Genomic DNA, 25,006 nt, shown 5'->3' on the forward strand with positions numbered 1-25,006 from the left:
CTAATACCTGAATTGTTCAGGAGAGGGCTGGACAGTGCAGACCATGTTTTGGGGGAAAATTTAGGACTGGGGATGTGTTGAGGGTCACCCTGCAAGTAGTTAGCTTCCAGCAGCCTTGCTTGAGTGTGGCTGGAATATTGCTGACAGGCTGCTGGAATCAGACGTGCTGTACCAGGGCAGTAGCTATATACAGACATTGGTATTGGTACGCGGCTTGTGAGCAGCGGAGGTTGGGAGCTACAACAGCATTGTGAGGCACCCAAGGTTACAGGGCCGGTAGTGAAACAACACCTGGATTGCACTCTGGAATGTGACACCATCTCAGTTGCATGTCCAGGTGGAAGTTAAAGACAGAATGAGAGAGTTTAAAAAAACAAAACAGAACACTGATATTCTCAGAATTCTGGCCAATAAGCACCATTCCTCCCATAAAAAACGTGAGACTGTCAATGACTATAGGTGAAATATGTCAAACTGGTGAGTAATGCTCTCCAGTCAACTTCACAACAATTGTCCAGCCAAAATTTAATGCATTATTTTAAAAAGACTTATGATGGCTATTAGATCTACTACATAAACCCAGATCTGAATTCATCATATTAAAACACATTTATTCAAGACCTTTTGCAGTCATCCCTGGATACAGGTGGTACTAACTCCCTCACAGAACTTGAACATTTTTTTTTTTAATGCCTCCCCCCCTTCCCGTCCCCACACACACACACACACGCTCTCAGGAGATAAGAGAGAATGGGAGGGAATAAAGAAATGAGTAGTGGGAATGCCAGCTGCACTACACCTAGAGCCCCTCCTGCTGACCAACACAGGCACAGATCTTAGGAGCGGGCAATCAATCCCAGCCTCCTGGTCAAATGAGATTACAGCAGCCACCAAAAAAATGTAGGAGGTACTGCAGAGGAATTTTTATTGAGCAAAAATGAGGCAGATCAGATAGGTAAGAACAACAGCATGCTGTGAATTTTCTGTAGCTACCTGTCACCAACAGAAATATTCTTTTTAAAAGATTGAGAAGTTTTACAAGAATTATATAAGACCATTGTGCGCATCTGTAAAATTACTGTAACTATATCCAGAATTGCACCATGGGCCTGGGATGTTTGACTACCGCTCCCGTCGCTACACTCAGATTTAATCATATTATGGAATCATTGGTGTGCAAGAGACATGGTGAGCTTCAGTTTCAAGACTTCAGATAACACTTTCAGATAAATAAAATGGTAATCTCAGGACAACACTGAAGATCATCCAGTACTAACATCTGCTACAGCCATGTTATTACTTGTATAGACAACAGGGAGCTAGACAGCTATCGAAAGTGGAGGTGGGTTTTCTGCTCTGCTGTAGACTGTGTGTGTATTATTCCCTGTAATACTGAAGATAAGTACACTTACTACTTATCTAGTGACTCAGACAAACTTATGTTCTTCTACCAAGCCCAAGTAAAGTTCTTTTCCATGCTATTGCTCTCTCCCTCTTTAGCCACTTTTACCGACAGCAACTTTGACTACAAAATAATTAACATAACGGACAGAGAAAAGGATAAATTGGGTGAAAACAGGAGAATGGAAAGGGTAAAGATCATGGGTGCTCAACCAGGCAAAAATTACAAGAGTGGAGTAACAAGTCTGGAACCCACCTCTTAGTAGAACTAGGGAAGCTGTATCCTTTGGGGAGATCTGAACTTAACTTTTACTTGGAGGCTCCCACTGGTGGGTGGACTTGTCCCCCATTGCCCTGACTGAGCCCAGGTGGAAGATGCACCTCTTGGCAGTTATTCACGGGATTTCTACCTTCTGAAAGTTCAGCACAATGAGAAAGGGCAGCACAGCAGGGAAGCCCAAAGATCTCTCAACCAGAATGGAAAATCTGTACATGAGTGAAAAACGGTGAGAGGGAAGAGGAACAGAATGGGGCGGGGGGGGGGGGGGAGAGGGAGAACAACAGAAGAGCAATCTACTAATAGTGTCCATAGGGGACATCCTAAGGGAATCTAAACTACTGTGTTTAGCTTTTAAGTTACTGCTGCATTCTAGAAATACTTAAGATACAGAGACAGGGATCAGAGTGGAAGAAAGCCCATTACTTAGTCACCAAGTAAAAACCCCCACTAGCCACTATGATTTCTGCACTGGTAGTTCATCTCAAACATCTCCTTTCAGTTTCCTTCTGTTCTCCTTTCCCCTATTCCACGTACAGAAATAAAATAATAAAAATAGGCCTCTGTATTATGTCTTCCCTCTGCTTCCAGGACCTAGTGACCTACCCATCTTCTTCCATCTAAGGAAAGAGCAGCATTTCCCATCAATTATTTTGGAACTATTAACTCCATGTAAAGAGAGACAAAGGAATCAATGCTTCCCAGAAGTAAAGTCAAGATGGAGTTTTAAAAAACAAACAAACACTGGCAGTACTATACATAAAAAGTAATAAAGTGAACAAGAAGAGAAGGCAAAAAAAAAAATCTCCCACTTAGTGACTTAGCCAAGGAAAGGTTATTTACCAGGCTGACTTTGATGCTAAAACGGGAGCCAGCTTTAGCTTTTATAAACTAGCAAAGTGGCAACCCTGATTACTGTGTGCAGCCATTCCATCTCATTGTGATCCTGACAGACCTCATATTAATTCAGCATGGAACTAATCGATATTTGACAGGGAGACCACCCTCTCCCCAAAAAAGAAACACCTACATGCGGAGGACAGCGGTGCATGCAATTCAAGAAATGGCCTTCTTTTGTAAAGACAGTACAGTACTAATCAATTCCCCAGCATTGGGTGCAAAGAATGCCCTGTTGGAATTGTGGTCTCTTAGAACAAAAGAACAGGTTTCAGAGTAACAGCCGTGTTAGTCTGTATTCGCAAAAAGAAAAGGAGTACTTGTGGCACCTTAGAGACTAACCAATTTATTTGAGCATGAGCTTTCGTGAGCTACAGCTCACTTCATCAGATGCATACCGTGGAAACTGCAGCAGACTTTATATACACACAGAGAATATGAAACAATACCTCCTCCCACCCCACTGTCCTGCTGGTAATAGCTTATCTAAAGTGATCATCAAGTTGGGCCATTTCCAGCACAAATCCAGGTTTTCTCACCCTCCACCCCTCCACACAAATTCACTCTCCTGCTGGTGATAGCCCATCCAAAGTGACAACTCTCTACACAATGTGCATGATAATCAAGTTGGGCCATTTCCTGCACAAATCCAGGTTCTCTCACCCCCTCACTCCCCTCCCAAAAACCACACACACAAACTCACTATCCTGCTGGTAATAGCTCATCCAAAGTGACCACTCTCCCTACAATGTGCATGATAATCAAGGTGGGCCATTTCCAGCACAAATTCAGGTTCTCTCACCCCACCCCACCCCATACACACACAAACTCACTCTCCTGCTGGTAACAGCTCATCCAAACTGACCACTCTCCAAGTTTAAATCCAAGTTAAACCAGAACATCGGGGGGGGGGGTAGGAAAAAACAAGGGGAAATAGGCTACCTTGCATAATGACTTAGCCACTCCCAGTCTCTATTTAAGCCTAAATTAATAGTATCCAATTTGCAAATGAATTCCAATTCAGCAGTTTCTCGCTGGAGTCTGGATTTGAAGTTTTTTTGTTGTAAGATAGTGACCTTCATGTCTGTGATTGCGTGACCAGAGAGATTGAAGTGTTCTCCGACTGGTTTATGAATGTTATAATTCTTGACATCTGATTTGTGTCCATTTATTCTTTTACGTAGAGACTGTCCAGTTTGACCAATGTAAATGGCAGAGGGGCATTGCTGGCACATGATGGCATATATCACATTGGTGGATGTGCAGGTGAACGAGCCTCTGATAGTGTGGCTGATGTTATTAGGCCCTGTGATGGTGTCTCCTGAATAGATATGTGGGCACAATTGGCAACGGGCTTTGTTGCAAGGATAAGTTCCTGGGTTAGTGGTTCTGTTGCGTGGTATGTGGTTGTTGGTGAGTATTTGCTTCAGGTTGCGGGGCTGTCTGTAGGCAAGGATTGGCCTGTCTCCCAAGATTTGTGAGAGTGTTGGGTCATCCTTTAGGATAGGTTGTAGATCCTTAATAATGCGTTGGAGGGGTTTTAGTTGGGGGCTGAAGGTGACGGCTAGTGGCGTTCTGTTATTTTCTTTGTTAGGCCTGTCCTGTAGTAGCATACTTCTGGGAACTCTTCTGGCTCTATCAATCTGTTTCTTTACTTCCGCAGGTGGGTATTGTAGTTGTAAGAAAGCTTGACAGAGATCTTGTAGGTGTTTGTCTCTGTCTGAGGGGTTGGAGCAAATGCGGTTGTATCGCAGAGCTTGGCTGTAGACGATGGATCGTGTGGTGTGGTCAGGGTGAAAGCTGGAGGCATGTAGGTAGGAATAGCGGTCAGTAGGTTTCCGGTATAGGGTGGTGTTTATGTGGCCATTGTTTATTAGCACTGTAGTGTCCAGGAAGTGGATCTCTTGTGTGGACTGGACCAGGCTGAGGTTGATGGTGGGATGGAAATTGTTGAAATCATGGTGGAATTCCTCAAGGGCTTCTTTTCCATGGGTCCAGATGATGAAGATGTCATCAATATAGCGCAAGTAGTGTAGGGGCTTTAGGGGACGAGAGCTGAGGAAGCGTTGTTCTAAATCAGCCATAAAAATGTTGGCATACTGTGGGGCCATGCGGGTACCCATAGCAGTGCCGCTGATCTGAAGGTATACATTGTCCCCAAATGTAAAATAGTTATGGGTAAGGACAAAGTCACAAAGTTCAGCCACCAGGTTAGCCGTGACATTATCGGGGATAGTGTTCTTGACGGCTTGTTGTCCATCTTTGTGTTGAATGTTGGTGTAGAGGGCTTCTACATCCATAGTGGCCAGGATGGTGTTATCAGGAAGATCACCGATGGATTGAAGTTTCCTCAGGAAGTCAGTGGTGTCTCGAAGGTAGCTGGGAGTGCTGGTAGCGTAGGGCCTGAGGAGGGAGTCTACATAGCCAGACAATCCTGCTGTCAGGGTGCCAATGCCTGAGATGATGGGGCGCCCAGGATTTCCAGGTTTATGGATCTTGGGTAGTAGATAGAATATCCCAGGTCGGGGTTCCAGGGGTGTGTCTGTGCGAATTTGATCTTGTGCTTTTTCAGGAAGTTTCTTGAGCAAATGCTGTAGTTGCTTTTGGTAACTCTAATAGCCATTACCCTATGATCCCACTGAGAGTTGTACTTCCAACTCATAGAGAAAGCTCACTGCAGGCCTATGTTTTAAAGTCAGACTGAGGATTTATGGGCTGTAGTTCAGGAACCTCCATTTTCATATTCTAACAAGCTAGTAACAAAGATCCCTCTTGGCTGATGCCTGATAAACTTATACAGGGTTAATAGCCTGGGTTATATCACTATTTTTTATTTACATATTTTAATATCTAGCTTCAGTATTTAGCTATTTTTGGGATGGGGAGGAGTGAAGGGGGAAATGCAAGAATCAAGATTACCAAAAACATAAAAGTTTTCAAACCATGGTATATTAATAAATTTCCAGGAACTCAAGTTATAATCCCAGCTCTGTTACAGACTCCACATGTGGCTCAGGCAGGTTACTTAACTTCTCTGCCTCAGTTCCTCCATTGGTAACATGGAGAGAACACTTACCGATTTCACATGTCTGTTGCAAGAATTCAAGTGCTTCGAAAATGAAAAGCAGTAAATACTAAGTACCTTTCAATGAGAAATCCAAGTTATTTGGATTCCCCCCAAAAGGTTTTTTTCTAGTAGTACTTATACCTAGAGCTTGCACTTCCCATACCAGATGGGAATGGTACTTACATAATTAAAATAGTTCATTGTGAGAATATGGACCTTTAATTTTCAGGTGAAGTTAGTCAGTCTTACCCCAAAAAGACTGATACCTTTTATAATGGACAACTAACATCAATGGGACAGTTCTATAGAACTTCATCAACTACATCCGAAATGGATTCCATAAAATCTGGATTGGCAAGCTGAAAGAAGTGGAATACAGACATACAAATGACACGAGAGGACTCTAGAGTTAATTTCCATGAACGATATGTTGCAACAACATTTTTCTGTAAAAAATTCACTGGGGCTGATGTTGCTTCTACTTACTGAATATGGAATGTACTTGTAGTGACCAAAATAAACTCTTCTCTATATAAATAAAAGGGAAATAATGCCACAGAGGTGTTAAAACTTTTTACTGTTGTAGCAAAATATAGGTTTTATTTCACTCTCCAAATCTTTAGACTCATCTTAATATTTGCCCTGTTTTAACTCCAAATCATGTATTTCACTGTCATGAGTTGATATATCGAGGGTATAATCTACAGATATGTAAACATACACAATAACTAAAGTTCAAGTGTGTGTATATATATTTTTAGGCAGTATAAAAAAAATTAAGATTGAGAAATCAGGCACTCATGCTTTAGGAAAGTAGTTATGAGCTCTTCCGCAATATTAAACTCAGCCATATTGCGCATATTAATAGCATTTACATTTAAGGAAGAGGGACAGAAGAAGATATAACAAATATGCAGCATGGATAGATTAACATTGAGGCCGGAGAGAGATTTGGAATTTTCTTACTTCAATGCTAGACATCTTAACCCTAATGTAACAATGCTCCTCTTCTGCTGTCTGCAGGAATTGAATGTGGGATCTCTGGATCTAAAAGTTTACTGAGCTAATGAATAAGGTCCACTAGCTCAGAGGCAGTAGCAGACTCAAACCTATACAAATGATCTGGCTACTAGATCGTACAGAGAGCCACGACGTTAGCATGGATCACTCCAATACTGCATTAACATTAGTTTAATTTCCCTTAAAAAGAAGGTCAAAGTCTTGTTCTTATCGTACATGCCCAAGCACATGCTAGGTTAAATGCAAACCTGGCTAACGTCCTCTGAAATTGAAGATCCAGTACGCCAAAAGCCCTTGTATCCAAACATTCAAGTGTCAGTTTTTCTAAGTCCATCTTGACACTACGAGCTAGGAGTGTGATTCCTGCTCACTGCTCTCATGCGCATACTTGAGCTGGCCATCACTGACCCAGCGGGAGTATAAACCGTAGTGTAGACACAGTAACACTAGTAGTGGCAGCAGAGGCACAGCTGAGCCATGCTGAGTACAAACCTTCTTGAAACCAAGGATATGTACTCGACATGACTCTGCCGTCCCTCTACTACCGCTCCCCATGTGCCCACCGCTACAATCGCTATTTATGCTTGCTCCAGCTCGATGACCGACAGCACGAGTATGTGTACACAACCACTACACACCAGTAGCTTGCAGCCTAAATCAATGAAAGACTTTATTTACTCTGCCACATGTGAGCAGAGAGTTACAAGTCAGTGATCAAGTCACTCCAATAGATGAAAATAAAGCATTTCATCACAGCTGGGACCATCTGTGGTGCGTTTATTAAAAACATCACAGGAGATGTTTCTTGCAGACCCTGCATCACGGTGTGGCATCAGTGGACTGAAGCGTTTTTTGTTTTGTGTTTTAACAGAATCAACACATTCGGCTGACGTGCCAACCCAATTCAATCGGGTGTAGGGATCAGACACTCAGCAGTGATTCTTTGCTCCCACATTCTGGAGTAGAGCAGGCAGCGCACTTGGCCTCCTGCCATGTCAAGATCAGTGCTAGAAGGCTCCAGAGGGAACTACACCCAGTCTGCCTTGTCTTTGTAATAATAGGGCAAGGGCCTGAAGAATGATTAAAAACATTTGAAAAAATTAAGTGAGCAGAGATCTTAGGACTTTCAAGGATCACAGCGATGAATATGGGCTTAGAGCCAGTGCCAACACATATGAAGACACATGTGGGTGAAGCTTTTTAATATTGTAGATCACTCCTCAGAGATTCCCTTATGGTCCAACCTTTCCTTCCAATTACAACAGTTTTTAGTGACGTACATTAGTAACATTCGTGCAGCATTAATGAGACAAGATGAAAATAAACGTTTCTTTAATGGGGATGGATGCAGCTGTTACATTACATTCCCCCATATTTTGCACCTGTTGATTTCCCCCCTCTTTAGATATATGATTTTTGTATTTGTCAGTACCAGATCTCCGCAACTGCCAGTAACCAGCGTTATTCTACTCTTTCCTGATCTTGCTGCAGCTTGGATCTAGCTGTATGTTCAGTATCTCTCCAATTTTGATCACGATTGACTTTACACCAAATATGAAGAATTTGCACAGATGCTAAAAGGGTTCTGGGGTTTTTGTCTTTAAAGTTTGGATGTCAAAAAAACCCTTCTGCGTACCCTATAAGAGCTCTGAATGAGATACACCCAGCAGGAACAGTAATTGCTTTCAGGGTGGATAGATGCTTTACCATTGTCCAGAATCACTGCAGTATAGTCCATTACTTCAAGCAGGTGGGCTAACTCACTGGTCCACGCACCAGAAAACACTTTCTAGCCACAGGATTTCCATTCCTTTCTGGATTCAGTTTTATTTCAGATTAAGCAGTTTAACACAAGTTCAACATATCGATTATGTCCTTTTCCCCAACCCAGGGTCTTCTGCAGGAGCCTACCTACCACCTACAGGATACACTCCACAGGCTGTCTGCCTGGAAGAAAGGTGAGCATCTCTCCTTCCTAGCCTTTGCACTGCAAGCCATCTGCCTGAGCCATATAAACTGGGTTCTTTCCCCTGCCGTGGGGTGCCTACTTGACGCAGCTCTCACAACTGAACTACTTGCTGCGCGGGTTGTTTGTTGGGTGGGAAACATCATGACATGTCAGTTATGCTTATACAATCAATGGTAATTTTAAATATACTCAGACTTGTTTAATGACAGCCAGTTTTAAGAGACTTGATTCAGAGATGAATTTGGCCTTCAGTTTTACAAGGACAGTCACTGTAATAGGATCTGTTCATTGGAGTTTCCTTACCTAAAAGGCACCTCAAATATAAGTGTCCAAGAATTAAAATACTACTTCTGGTAAATTGCTATAAGCAGGAATGATATTCAAAGTGTTTGACTACACAACTAAATATACTGTATATAATTCATGACATTTGCTAATTTAAACCAGTATTTTAAAAAAAGAAAAAAGCCTCAGTCAAGATCTGAGATTTCAGGTAAATTTTTCTTGTTTTAGTTTGTGCTTCTGAAAAACTGAAAGATTTAGACATTATATACCTCCACAAGAAAAACAAAAGATTAGGCAGTTGTCCACCTATTATTGTGTGTCTGTGCATATATTAACTGCAAGTCTTCCAGCCCTCTCAGACAAGACTTACTGGTATTTATAATTTCCACAAGGTGGTGCTCTTGCATCAAGAATTATATTGCACCTTTTTTTTTTTTTTTACCAAAAATAAATAAATAAATAAATAAATAAATAAATAAATGTAATGCTAGGCACTGTCATTCTTACCTCAGGATGAAAGAAAATTTCAGGTCCAAGAAACCTTTCATAACCAATATCTATAATTAATTTATTTTTGTTGATTGCATTGATGCCTGTGTACTGTTTGATCCATTTTCATGGATCTACATCATATTTGGCAAATTCTTTTACTATGTCAGGGCAAATGTAACAATATTTTTCCTGTAAAGAAATACCATGCATTAAAAGTTGCCTAAACTGATCATACGTAATTATTAAATACACCAAGGAACAGTTCAGAAAAACAGTGAAAATTACTTAATTGGAGAATCAAAAGCGAGGTCTAAATCTATTAACCTAGGGTTCACATTTCATAACTACTGTTCTTACAATTCTAACCTTATTCTTAAGGAACAGACTGTTCAGGAAAAGTCCTACATAATGAATTGGTAAAGCCCCCAATCCTGCATTGAGAGATGCGCAAGACCCCATTGATTTCAATGGGGCTTCACACTGGCAAACTCCTTGCCATGTGCATGCAATGTCACTGAAATCACTGGTTTCAAAGCAGAGGGTCCACCTGTACGCATTTCATTACATGATCAGAAATAGGTGATCATCCCAGTAATATTATGCAATATATGCAAGACTCAGAGGTTGAGTTTTTATGGAGAATTTTCTTAACTAGCACAGTTCAAATTTGAAGCAAACTCTAAAGCCAATTTCACCTTTAAAACACATACATATTAATTCTAAACGAAAGTCTTGCTTGATAATTATTCATATTTCTCCTTGTTTCCCCTTTACATCTTTTCCCCCTCATTCTATGAAGAGCTTAAATAGAAGGAAAAGTATAGTTTAACAATTCCTATATTTGTATGTGTAAAAAGGGCCACTGGCAATGTGCTAAAACAAAAAACAAAAATCTACCTCTCTTAAAAGTAAGGTAAATTTCACATCAAATGTTTACCTTTATGGCTTTTGTTGTCTCCAGAGACTGTTCGGGGGAATTTCCACCTCCCTCTCCCTTAGGATCTGCTGAATGAAATATGTGATATCTCTACCTGCAATAGGGATATGTTTGATGCAACTTCCAAGTACATAACCTTCTGCTTATGGAAAAAAAAATGCTTAGAAAAAGCTGGCGTACGAAGTACCAAAAGTTAACAGCAGAATATAATGTTCATTTTTACCCAGCAGCTTCTTGCATTTTTTTAAAAAACTAAAAGTGAGACTTTGGCACCTTTCAAAGTGACCTCAAATTTGTAAACCCTAATGAAACTAGATGCTACTTTCTAAGGCCCTTGATTAATATTTGGAGAACTGATGCTGCTTAATATTATCTAATACAAACATCAGCAGTGAATGTAAAAAAAATAAGGATAATCTTAAACGCATGCTGAAGATAGAGACGTTCCAACCATGAGGTCTTTTTCAAGAATGATCTAAAAAGGGCAAAAAGTACTCATGACAAGAGAAAACAGGTATCCTGCACGAGAGACTGAAAAATGGATAGAGAAGAACAAAGGTTACAAAAATACTGAACAAACAACAAAAAAAGCTATTAAAGGGAAGGGAAAATGACCAATAAACACAATAAGGAAAAGAGATGTTTTAAAATGCATCCTGACAAAGGCAACAAATAAAGACAAGAGAAAAAGGAAAAGGGTAATATTGGCCATAGCCAGTAACAGTAAACACAGCAATGACTACTTCGTATGGCAAGCTTATGCTGTTTCTAAGAGTTCCCATTTTAAGTTCCATATAGCAAATATTGCAGGGTACAGATAACTACCAACAGGCAATAAGCTTAAAAAAGTTAATGGAGCCCACAGCATTATAATATATTTCAGTACTTAGATGTCATTCAGGCCAACACACTGGATGCCATAATTGGAACAGAAATTAGAGTGCATAAATAATGATTACAAGTTTGTATCCTGAGAGGGTTCGACAATTAGAAATTGACTAGATGCTTGCGCTGCGTTTATATAAGCTTGCCTTTGTTTCACACAGGTAACCTGTACTCTAAATTTTTGACAGTAGCATGAGGAAATACCCCATATGTGAAAGGTAGAATACTATACAAATGTCCAACCAAAAACTTTTTGGAAATGGAACTCAACACACAGAAAAGTGCTACACATTCAGGCAAAGATGAAATCTCTGCGTCAAGTGAGAACATCTACCACACTGACCAACTTTCCAAATTTGAGCAGCATTAACAAATATTGGTCATGGTAAAAATTTGTATACAGCAGGATGCATGGACAGGATTTATACAAGAATAGGAATCTCCAAAAGACATATTGACTCCTTTTTCATGGCCTTCATTTCAGAAGACAGGATATTGGGCTAGACGTACCTTTGGTCTGACTCAGTATGGCAGTTCTTACTGACCTCAGAGAGAAAGAGCTGTAATGGTATTTAATGAACTTGGATTTCAATTTTTTCCACACCACAACTACTGTAACCACATTGTGAAGACTCATTTGAAAAATGCTGACTTTTTTATGTAAATATCACCACTATAAAGTTTGTGTGTGTGGTTTTTGGAGGGGGGGTGAGAGAACCTGGATTTGTGCAGGAAATGGCCCACCTTGATTATCATACACATTTTAAAGAGAGTGGTCACTTTGGATGGGCTATTACCAGCAGGAGAGTGAGTTTGTGGGGGGGGCGGGGGGGCGGAGGGTGAGAAAACCTGAATTTGTGCTGGAAATGGCCCAACTTGATGATCACTTTAGATAAGCTATTACCAGCAGGACAGTGGGGTGGGAGGGGGTATTGTTTCATGGTCTCTGTGTGTATATAATGTCTACTGCAGTTTCCACGGTATGCATCCGATGACGTGAGCTGTAGCTCATGAAAGCTCATGCTCAAATCAATTGGTTAGTCTCTAAGGTGCCACAAGTACTCCTTTTCTTTTTGCAAAGACAGACTAACACGGCTGTTACTCTGAAACTTATTAAATATCTAATGCAGTTCAGACTTTTATCAAACTTGGCTCCTGATCCAGCAGTAACCCAATTTTTCAGTTTATGAGGGCACTCAAGAATCCCAAATAAGTCCCAGGTAAATAGATCTGATCCTTTTACTCTTTGGCGGGTAGACACAGGCCCAACCTTCCACAACATGGTTGTTAACATTTCTTTGAAAAATTACTGATTATTAGGAAAAAAAAGTTTGGTTTGACATGTGAACAGAAATGACATACTGTGGCCATAATAAGTAGTATGACTTTGACATATAAGTACATGTAAGGAGGAAACGCATCCAGAGTAAGACACTGATTCTGCAAACACTTACGCAACTGCCTAACTTTCCTACCGAAAGTAGTCCCATTGATCTCAATAGGACTACTCACCATAATAAAGTTAAACACGGTGTACATGTGTTTGCAAGACTGGTGTATAAGGGATAATCTGCATTATGTACAGGGAGCAAACTTAACGTCTAAGGATTCTTCACATCACCACTACTCCTACCTGGGAGCGGATGAATTACCAAGAAAAATAAATGAAAGAATGTGCATTAATTTTAAAATAAACTAAACTAAAATCAGATTGTTTTGCAGGATTCCACGTAAACAAGTTGCATACAACTACTTAGTGTCATAAATTACAACCATCTTTCCAAACAATTCATATAAACAGCCTGATGTTCAGTGGTGAACAAGTTTCAAGGCTGATCCAATTTGGGACCTTAACTACTTAACAGTGGTCTTTATTTAAAAAAAAAAAAAAAAATCCAGCTATGAATTGTGTATTCTTTATATTTATCTCCTCCTACGCAAAACCACTGATTTTAAAAAATCATTTTGCATTAAGTAACTAATTTCATCTTCAACAGAAACCTTTCACAGAAGGGAATACATAATTGTGCACATGATTGCTAACATACAGCATATTGCTACGTGACATTTCCCCCTATTTCACTGTACTGCTTTATTTTGTTTGACTGAAGTCAGCCAATTATTTTAAGCAGCATCTGTAATTCAATCAAACCATCCAAAGCTTTTAAAAAAATAAAGCCCAAACGAAGAAGCCTGTTTCAGAAGTGTACTAGAAACAGGGTCTAATGTGATTTTATATATTATTTCTAGAGCAATAAAAAAAATGAAAAATTACAAAAGGCTTCTAGGCTTTGTAACAAAACCTACTTGTGCTGGGAATGTTATCCACCACAATTATACCATCTCCCATTTGTGGAAGCATTTTCTTAGCCAGTTCCATTACTCACCATTAAAAAGTAATGATCCTCAGGTTCAGTGCGAAGATATTTAAAAATTACTTGCTCCATGAATCTCTCCATGAGATCCCAGTCTTCAACAATACCATGTCATATGGGCCACTGAAGCAAAAGAACATTTTAAACGTGTCAGTGTATGAGCCAGTAGGTAACAATACAATGAACACGAGAAGCAAAATCCTAGTATCCTCTATGAGAGCCATAAATACTAGCCTATATAAACATTGTGTCACCGTTCTACTTTTAAAAGAAAGCCAATAATTTTTAAGTCATCATTCTCTCCTGGGTCTCTCATTATGATTCTGTCTGTGGATAGGGGGCTGGACTGGGAGTCAGAAGACCTAGGTTCTATTCTTAGTTCTGCCTCTGCTTTACTGTGTGACCTGGGGTAAGGCACTTCACCTTCCTGTGCACCAGTTACCCCATCTGTAAACTAGGGATAATGATACTTCTTATCCATTGTAAGCATTTTGCAATCTATGAATGATAGGAGCTAAGATGACAAACCAAGACTTCAGTATTATATTATTTTAGACCATAGGTTCCTATAAGCAGGGGCTATCTTCACATTTTCTTTAGTGCCCAGCACACAGTTGGTGCTTAAGCTAATATATAAGAAAGTAATATCGGATATATATTTTATGAATATTTAACATATACCTTACTTTATTAATCTCCCACAGAAAAGGGTCCTTTACAGAACAAAGAAAAACGGACTCACACAGAAATGGACTTACAGGATGACCCTGTGCAAAGGGGCCAGGGGACATGTTCTGACATTTCTCAAAGCAAACTGATCAGCACCAAAATAGTAATTTTATCATTTAATATAGGTCCCATGCAATTTTCAGCAAGAGGAAATAAAAAGATTTGGTATCTATGTCTATATCAGCTATTGACATTACTGGGGAAAAGAAAATGCATTAATAGACCCTCACAAGATGGATCTGTCATCAACTGTTGCTAAAGCACTGGTAGAAGAACTATTTAAAAGAAAGAACGAAAGAAAGAATGAACGAAAGAACGAAGCCAACCAACCAAATTTGCACATGCTAAACTGAAGCCAACTATATTCAATCCTTTCATTCTGCAACTACAACGACTAGTATACTTAATGACAGCAAACTTCAGATAAGTGTTTGTTTCAAATCTTCTTGACAGGCATTTAAATAATCTACAAAAATGAAAATATAGAGTCAATTCAAAAAGATTTCTGAAAGATGCTTAAAGCTTCATTATATATTCTTACTTTTGTAGTATAGGTAGGTTTATCTATGGCTTCATCTCCTATGAAAAAGTCTAGATCATCAACTCCCTTCATTACTCTCCTCTGGGCTTGGTCACCTACTTTTGCTGACTCTCTGATTGCAATAGCTAAATAAAATAAATAAATAAATAAATAGTCCATCACAAAAGAACACATTAAAAATAAAAAACTCTTTTTCTAAACATAGAACAATGTGAGGTGTTAAGCGGTTCCCCTTTCCTGCTTTAAATAAAGCAAGCAAGGATTCTTTTCTCAAAAATAAAGACTGGAATGTAGGAAGTGATAAGCTGACACACTAATACGTTAGGGTACATTTTCAGTGCAGTGCAGGGAATTTGGTCACTTATCTACAATTAACATCAGTGGGAGTTGCAACCAAATCCCCTCCCTCTCTCTCCCACACACACACACACACACACACACGCCACTTTAAAAATTTACCCCGTTACCAACTACAGCACTCGAGAGCTGCATACTTTTGGATTTCTAATACAGCAGGCACTCCTGAAGTGAGGAAATTACAGGTTTTTCTGGGTCTCAATATACCAGGCAAGTTGGAGAATTAAGAGGAAGGAGAAGGGGGAGGCAGTGGGAGCATGAAGAAAATATTTGAAAACATTAAATTACCGAGCCATTATTCTGGCTGGTAGAAAAAAATCAATTTGCAGCCCTACAGAGAAGCTTATTGAGACATTCATGCTTGCTATTAGCAGGAGGCAACTATCACTAAAATCACTAGCAGAAGGCTGGTGTAGGCAGAAAGATTAAGCAGCAAGACATCGAGGGCAAACTATAAATAAAAACAGAATAAAATGTAGCCTGTTTTTTACAATCTTGTTTCAGTAAGCCAGAATCACACACTCAACTACTTCTAATGGAGAACAGGCAGTACGTAGAATAATCACTTAAGAGTGCTTCTAACAGTATTAGGACAAAACTTCTTCAGAGTTTGAAAACTTTTCAGAAACATACACAAGACCCCACAAAACATTCCAATTGACAAAAGTCAGATTTACATTAATAGTCAGAGGAAATATTTCTTACCATATGGTGTATACATAAACCTATTTAGCACAACACATACATATATCTTTATAAATTCTTTTGATTTAGAAAATTGTTTTAACACTTATGTTAACTGAACTACGTAGTTACTGCACTATAGTTCTGATAGAGAGTGCTTCCCCAATAACTTCCTTGGACCTCTGGGCTTATTTAATATTTCCTTACCTTGTAGCATCTATCCAAAAAAAAGTCAGCATTCAAGGCAGGCAAAAAAATATTGTAGACATTAGAAAACTAGATGTTGTTTTAGATTAACTGAACAAAGTCCCATAAACCTTTTCAAATACAGCAGAAGCATAATTAGCACCTCAAATTTAAGGCAATATGTAGTCCAAACAAAGTTTTTAAGCATAAGATACAAGACTACGACACCTTACTGATATAAAGGACAACTAAAATCAATGGAGTTTAGAAAGGTATCAAATTTAGATTTCAACATTTTTGGTGTTAATATGGATCAATAAAAAATTAAGTAACAGATCCAAATAGAGACCATTTGAATATGCTATGGGCACAGCACGTACACACCACAAAAAGTGATACAGTATATTCCTGATTCTTCTTTGAGTGATTGTCCCTATTGTAGTCTATTGAGAGTTATGCGCATGCACTACGCACCCAGAGCTGTTCAATGTGGTATTGCTTGGTGGTCCGCACATGCGCTCTTGTATTGCCTCATGGTTTCACCTGAGCCGATAAAGGGTGGGGCAGTCCACGTCTCCAGTTCCTTCCACATCTCCAGTTCCTTCTCACCGACGCATGGTCCAAGTTGGAGATTCTGCCACCCTCTCATTCTTAGTGACATTTTTTAAACAAAAAAATGGATCTTATTTTCATTCATTAGTTAAAATTTTATTGGTTTTCGTTGTACTTTGGTAATTCCTAGCATCTTTTATAAGTAAGGACTTGGGACATCACTTCGGCAGTTTTTCTCCCCAAACAATCTCCCCCCCCTTTACCCCCACTCAGCTCCAAGGTCTGGGTACTGGTTTATGCTGAAGATACCGGGATTCAAAGTCTGTGCTTCCTGCCCTCACTCGTTTTCCATCAGCAACAAACACCAGCGTCGTTTATACTATCTGGGGGAAGGCCACATGACCGTATCCTTCACAGCACGTACACGGGAAGGCTGAGCTCTCCACCTCAAGAAACACCCCCCATACATTGGTCTGAGCAATACAAGAGTGCTCCTCCTACCCCCCTGAAGCCTCCATCCAGATCAACCAGTATCAGTGCTACAGACCCGGCACTGGGGCCTAGCCATGAGCCATGGAAGCATGCACACAAGCATGGCAGTAAGTCTTCCTCTAAATCCAAGAAAGATGCTGTACTGTTCACGAGTTCCAGCCACGGAGGAGCTATGTGCTCCAAGGCCACACCACTGACCAGATCCACCAGTCCCAGTGCTGGATCCACATACCCTTCCTGCCTTGGATCTACTGGCATCCCGTGACTCGCTGGTCCTGACACAGGTACCTTTACCAGTTCCAGTCCCGTCAACAGACCAGATACCATTGACTCTGTGGAGAACTGGAAACCCTCCCTGCCCTCACGAACTGTTGCTCACCCTAGAAAGAGTGAGGTCTCCACATGTTCCAGTGCTCTCACTGCAGAGGGCTCCATATCCTGCATTACATCTACCACGCCTGCTGGCCATACCTCTCTAATGCATCCCATTTCGATGGATACATCAGCACCACCATTCACACAATACTCCAACTCCTCTGAATCTGAGGACCCAGACATTCGGCACAGTCCGCTGCTTCCGTTCCGGAAACACGACTACCAGAGGGTTCCGATGGCTCCGTGGCAGTTTCTTCCTTTGCCTTACCCAAGAAGCTGATATCTATCTCCTTGGACACAAGTACAATAACAGCGGGATCAATGGGTTGGCCATATTGGAGCTCATGGCTCCAGTATTCATCTTCAAAACAGTCTCGTTCAGCTGGGGAGAACTCCCCTAATTCACCACCCTACCCTTCAACTAGTAGACGTTTGGAAATGGTGTTAGACAATGCACTGATCAGCCCGGTTTAGACTGTACTGGCGGATCCGGAGAGATTCCCTTCACCATCTCCAGGCACAGCTATGTCATCAACACCTTCCTCCGCACCAGATGAATATCATCAGTTTCAAGAACTCCTATGGAGAATAGCCAATGCTCTTGAAATCCCACTGGAAGAGGTGCAGGACCATTTATTAGACATTCTGCATACATCGGCATTGGCAAGGGTGGCCTTACCAATCAATGATGCCATTCTTCAACCAGCACACACCGCTGTGGCATACCCTGGCCATCTGTACACCGACCCTGAAGAGAGCCAAGAAAAAAAGATACTACATCCTCCCCAAAGGGTCAGAATTTTTATTTTCACACCCTCCGACTTCTTGGTAATACAGGCTGTGTTAGAGCGGACCAAACAATGCCGTCCACGCTCCAACCCGGCAGACAGGGAGGGTAAGAAACTGGACCTCACAGGTTGAAAGGTTTTCTCCTTGGCTGGACTACAGTTCAGGATCTCTAACGACTTGGTACTGATGGCCAAGTATGACTTTATAAACTACAGCCGGATGAAGGAATCTGCAGATAAGCTACCTCAGTAGGATTGTACTTGATGTAAAATCACTTGTAAAGTTGGTTGCCAGGTCCATACTTCAGGCTGCAGTTGATTCAGCGGACACGTCCTCACGTGTGTTGCGACTGGAATTGTCATGAGGAGGGAATCCTGGTTACACATCTCAGGTTTCGCTAGAGAGGTGCGGACACAATTGAGAACCTTCCCTTTGATGAATCACACCTCTTCATCCAGAAAACTGATGATTCCTTACACGCTCTAAAAGACTCTAGATCCTTGGGCATACATACACCATCAATAAAGAGAAAATGTTATCGCCCATCACCAGCCCATCCCTATATGACTCACTTCTACCACCGATGGGCCTACGAACCTCCTCAGAAGCGCCCTAAGCTACACAGAACTCGTCCACCTGTTCCAGCAATGCAGACCTCTGCACAACACAGTCATCGTGAAAACAGTATTTCTGAGTGCACCTAGAGAGCCATCCCATCCCCTACGTCTTTTAGGCATCATCTCAAACTCCTATCAGCTTGGAGAGCTATAACAGTCAAGTGGTTCTTGGATGTCATTTGACACAGCCAAACCATAGACTTTATGATGATGCCTCCTCCACATCTCCTGCCCTGACCCCCCGCTCAGAGATCCCTCTAATGACAGTATTCTTACCCTCGAGGTGGACTGCTTCCTACAGCGAGGAGCAGTGGAGTCAGTCCCTGCAGCCTTTCATGGCACAGAGTTCTATTCCAACTATTTCTTTGTACCCAAGAAGAAATGGGGATGGAGACCAATCTTGGATCTCTGACACCTCAACCGCTCAATTCGCAAGACAAAATTCCATGGGGTCACGCTTGCGACCATCATTCCTTCACTAGAAAAAGGCACGTAGTTTACAGCTCTCGACATGCAAGATGCCTACTTCCATACATCCAACACATAGAAGGCTCCTGAGGTTGGGCATCGATACTTCCAATACAGGGTTCTCTGATTTGGACTTACCACCTCCCCACGAGTTTTTACAAAGGTTTTCTCTGTGATAGCGGTTCACCAACAACGTCAGGGAATCCTTGTCTTCCCATACCTAGATGACTGGCTGCTGGCAGCGTGATGCAGAGAGGAAGCTCGAGCATCGACATCCTAGCTTCTTCTACTCTTCTCCTCCCTAGAAGTGAGCAACATCATCAAAAAATCAACTTTGCACCATACTTGGCCCCTGGAATTCATAGGAGCTCGCATCAATTCAACCTCTGCCTGAGCATATCTGCCACAAGAGAGATTCCAGAGTCTACTGGACCAAATAGCAGGGATAAACTCCAACACTTCTGTCTCAGCCAGGACTTACCTCTCCATCCTAGGGCACATGGAAGCGTGTAAATATATATCATCATTCACGCACCTGCACCTTTGCTGTCTACAGCTATGGCTGCAAAGAGTCTATTCCCTTATGCATCATGCTCAACTTTCCACCAGAAGTCATCTCTTCTCTTCAATGGTGGACAGACCCGATACAATCTGCTCCAGGATGCCCTTCCTCACCAACCGTGACAGTCATAACGGTGCGTCACATCCAGGTACTCACACTGGAGATCACATTACACAAGACACCTGGACCATGTGAGAGGCCAGGATGCACATAACATTCTCAAACTTTGGTCAGTACACAAAGAATGCCACTTGTTCTTACCAACTATCGGCTATCGCCACGTCCTAATCATGTCAGACAACACCACCACAGTATACTACATAAACAAGGGGGCACGAGGTCCCCAGCACTGTGTATGGAAGCAATTCGCCCCAGGAATGATGCATCAAACCTCATATACTTTTGTCAGCAGCCTACCTGCCTGGCGCCTAGAATGTGATTGCAGATTTTCTCAGCGGGAACTTTGCAACTGACCACAAATGGGAATTGCATGACACAATAATCGTGGACATCTTTGGTCACTGGGGTACACCAATCAGAGACCTCTTTGCATCTCACACCAACACCAAATGTACCCAATATTGCTCCAGGGGAGGATTCTGTGCCCACTCACTGGCAATGCTCTGGTTATTGATTGGTCAGATCATATGAACTACGCCTCCCCCCCTACACACACACACTCCTACCCCGCTTCCTCCACAAACTCTGGCAGGAGAAAGCGACAGCCATCCGATTGCTCCATTCTGGCCTCGCCAATTATGGCTCCCTCTTCTTCGCTGTATGTTGAAACAACCTCCACTCTCGCTACAGACATTTCTGGAACTTCGGACACAAAACAATGGCAGACGCAGGCATCCAGACCCATGGACACTACAACTGACAGCATGGGTTTTGGATGGACACCTCCATTAGTATGAGAATGCTCATTGGCAGTGCAAGACATACTCTCCAGTAGCCAAAAGGACTCCACAAGGCGATCCTATCAGGCAAATGGACATGCTTCACCTCCAGGGCACATTGGCAGAGACCTTTGAGCGGGCGGGGGGAAAAGGTTTCGCCTTCCTCTGCGGCATTGGGTCTGGGTCACTTGCAGATTTAAACTAGGGTAAATGGTGAATTCTCTATCATTTAAAGTGTTTAAACCATGATTTGAGGACTTCAGTAACTCAACAAGAGCTTAGGGGTCTATTTCAGGAGTGGGTGGGTGAGGTTCTGTGGCCTGCAATGTGCAGGAGGTCAGACTTGATGGTCTCTTCTGACCTTAAAGGGTATGAGTCCTGGGCCCAAAAGGTCTTGCCACCGAAGCTGTGGGTATCCCCATGCTCTTCGACTATTTCCCCCACCTAAAAACCTAGGGACTGGCTCTCAGCTCTATCAGAGTACATACAGCCACCATTAGCACTTTCCATCCTCTAGTGGAAGGGCATTCCATTTTTATCTACCCCTTGACCACCCAATTCTGGAAGGGCCTTTTATGTAAATATCCGCTCATTCAGCCCATTGCTCCCCAATGGGACTTAGTCCTTACTTCTTTAATGAGCTCTCCCTTTGAAACGCTGGCCTCCTGCTCCGCCCCCCCTCCATGAAGGTCGCTGTCCTTGCTACCATTACCTCAGTGAGGAAGGTTGGTGAGCTGGGAGCCATGATGGCAAACCCCCCTTTTACCGCGTTCCATAAGGACAAGGTCTCAATACAACTGCTTCCCAAGTTTCTGCCAAAGATGGTTTCCCAATTCCACCTCAACCAACCCATACATCTCCCAACCTTCTTTCCAAAACCACATGCTTTGAATGCGGAACGGTGGCTTCATTCCCTCAATGTGCATAGGGCTCCGGGACAAAGCCATTCTGGAAGTCTCCCAGACTATTTGTCATCATAGCGGAGAGAATTAAAGTTTAGGCCATTTCCACACAGAGAATCTCTAAGTGGGTCTCAGAGCGCATTACGGCTGCTAACACTTGTCAAGGCTCTCCCCACCAGATGGGATATGAGCCCATTCCATGAGAGTACAAGCATCGACCACAGCCGCACTCCACGACAAACCCCTTGCGGATACATGTAAGGCGGCCATGTGGAGTTCAGTACACACCTTTTCCTCTCATTATCCTCATTCGGTGCAGCGGTCCTCTGTTCTACGGTTCCGCCATCTTCCTCACACCCTCCTCCTATCTAGGTACTGCTTTCCCCTCTGCCACAGCTCTGTAGGTGGAAAATGAACTGGAGATGTGGCCAGTCTGCCCCACCGTTTACCACCGTGGGTGAAAACATGAGGCAATACAAGGGCGCATGCTCTGACCACTGTGCAATATTACTTTGAAAAGCTCTGGCTCCAGAAGCATGTGTATAATTCTGAGTGGAATACAGAGAGGGACCACACATCTCGAAGAACCTCCAGTTACAGGTAAGTAACCTTCTTTTAACTGAATACCATGGGGGTTATGGATTTTATTCACATAAATGAAGGGCAGGAACCATTCAGCAGCAGGGTGGCCTCCCCCGCAGCCAGGAGCTCTTCTTTTTCCTCGCAGTGCTGGCCAGGGGTCGCTGCTCTGCCCCGCCAGGACTGCAGCCACTCCCCACACCTTGCACCTGCAGGGATTAGGTGTCATCAGCCTTGCAGCAGCGCAGGAAGCCCTCTGCAGGTCCACTGTCATGGTCCCACTGCCATGACAGTGGGACTGCAGAGGGCTCCCTGCACTGCCGCAGAGCCAGTGATACACAATCCCTGCAGGTGCCTAAGTTTTGTGTACCTAACAGTGTTATCAGTAGGTCTTTAGATGCATCAAGAAAAAAATCAGTTCATTTTCAAGCTCAGTACTGACTATACAAAGTAAAGACACTAATCATGCTTCTTGCAGTGTGAAAGCCAAATAAGTGTACAGACCATCTACACTGTTAAGCACAGCTCTGCTCTAAGAAATGACTAAAAGTCACATATTGGAGTTCCATATTTATGTCCAATTATTTCAGTATCAAACATTCTTAGTTTACAAGTGAAAAGGTATTTTTCCCCCCTTCTAACTATCAACTCAACTTAGGTTTTTTCCATCTGACTTATCACCAGTTCAAAAAAAAAAAAAAAAAGATTCTGCAGGACATATTATTCTGTTAAGAACATAAGAACAGCCATACTGGGTCAGACCAAAGGTCCATCTAGCCCAGTATCCTGTCTTCCGAGAGTGGCCAATGCCAGGTGCCGTAGAAGGAATGAGCAAAACAGGTAATCATCAAGTGATCCATCCCCTGTTGCCCACTCCCAGCTTCTGTTCTCCAACATCTGTGCAACCCTATTATCATTGACAGGGTTAGCAATGATAGGACTACTCACAGTTACTTTTAAGCTTATTGTGTGTTAAGTTTATATTGTCTAAAGGAGGCAGATGAGAACAAGAGGTGTGTTCAAAGCATAAGCCAGAGAGACAAGAACTAGACTTCTAAACCTGGCTCTGATACAGATTTTCTCAGTGACATTAAGCAAGTTACTAAGCCCTGGTCTACACTAGGACTCTAGGTCGAATTTAGCAGCATTAAATCGATGTAAACCTGCACCTGTCCACTCGATGAAGCCCTTTATTTTGACTTAAAGGGCTCTTAAAATCGATTTCCTTACTCCACTCCTGACAAGTGGATTAGCGCTTAAGTCAGCCTTGCCGGCTCGAATTTGGGGTACCGTGGACACAATTCAACAGTATTGGCCTCCGGGAGCTATCCCAGAGTGCTCCATTGTGACCGCTCTGGACAGCACTCTCAACTCAGATGCACTGGCCAGGTAGACAGGAAAAGAACCGCGAACTTTTGAATCTCATTTCCTGTTTGGCCAGCGTGTCAAGCTGCAGGTGACCATGCAGAGCTCATCAGCAGAGGGGACCATGATGGAGTCCCAGAATCGCAAAAGAGCTCCAGCATGGACCGAACAGGAGGTGTGGGATCTGATCGCTGTTTGGGGAGAGGAATCCGTGCTATCAGAACTCCGTTCCAGTTTTCGAAATGCCAAAACCTTTGTCAAAATCTCCCAGGGCATGAAGGACAGAGGCCATAACAGGGACCCGAAGCAGTGCCACATGAAACTGAAGGAGCTGAGGCAAGCCTACCAGAAAACCAGAGGCGAACGGCCACTCCGGGTCAGAGCCCCAAACATGCTGCTTCTATGATGAGCTGCATGCCATTTTAGGGGGTTCAGCCACCACTACCCCAGCCGTGTTGTTTGACTCCTTCAATGGAGATGGAGGCAATACGGAAGGTTTTGGGGACGAAGATGATGATGATGATGATGATGAGGTTGTAGATAGCTCACAGCAAGCAAGCGGAGAAACCGGTTTTCCCGACAGCCAGGAACTGTTTCTCACCCTGGACCTGGAGCCAGTACCCCCCGAACCCACCCAAGGCTGCCTCCTGGACCCAGCAGGCGGAGAAGGCACCTCCGGTGACTGTACCTTTTAAAATACTATACATGGTTTAAAAGCAAGCATGTGAAAGGATTACTTTGCCCTGGCATTCGTGGCTCTCCTGGATGTACTCCCAAAGCCTTTGCAAAAGGTTTCTGGGGAGGGCAGCCTTATTGCGTCCTTCATGGTAGGACACTTTACCACTCCAGGCCAGTAACACGTACTCGGAAATCATTGTACAACAAAGCATTGCAGTGTATGTTTGCTGGCATTCAAACAACATCCGTTCTTTATCTCTCTGTGTTATCCTCAGGAGAGTGAGATATAATTCATGGTCACCTGGTTGAAATAGAGCGCTTTTCTTCAGGGGACACTCAGAGGAGCCCATTCCTGCGGGGCTGTTTGCCTGTGGCTAAACAGAAATGTTCCCCGCTGTTAGCCACAGGGAGGGGGGAGGGTTGAGGGGGTAGCCACGCGGTGGGGGGAGGCAAAATGCGACCTTGTAACGAAAGCACAAGTGCTATGTATGTAATGTTAACAGCAAGGTTTACCCTGAAAGAGAGTGTAGCCACTGTTTTATAAAATGTGTCTTTTTAAATACCGCTGTCCCTTTTTTTTTTCCTCCACCAGCTGCATGTGTTTCAATGATCACAGGATCTTCTCC

General features: G+C 42.5%; 1 protein-coding gene across 1 annotated transcript in view; it reads right to left on the reverse strand.

Annotated features, from left to right (window-relative positions):
* ACTR3B (actin related protein 3B) overlaps positions 1 to 25,006 on the reverse strand; it is a 51,741-nt gene that overhangs the window by 10,463 nt on the left and 16,272 nt on the right. The window lies entirely within an intron of this gene.

The sequence above is a fragment of the Lepidochelys kempii genome, chromosome 2, assembly GCF_965140285.1.
Source record: "Lepidochelys kempii isolate rLepKem1 chromosome 2, rLepKem1.hap1, whole genome shotgun sequence".
NCBI classification, from domain to species: domain Eukaryota; kingdom Metazoa; phylum Chordata; order Testudines; family Cheloniidae; genus Lepidochelys; species Lepidochelys kempii.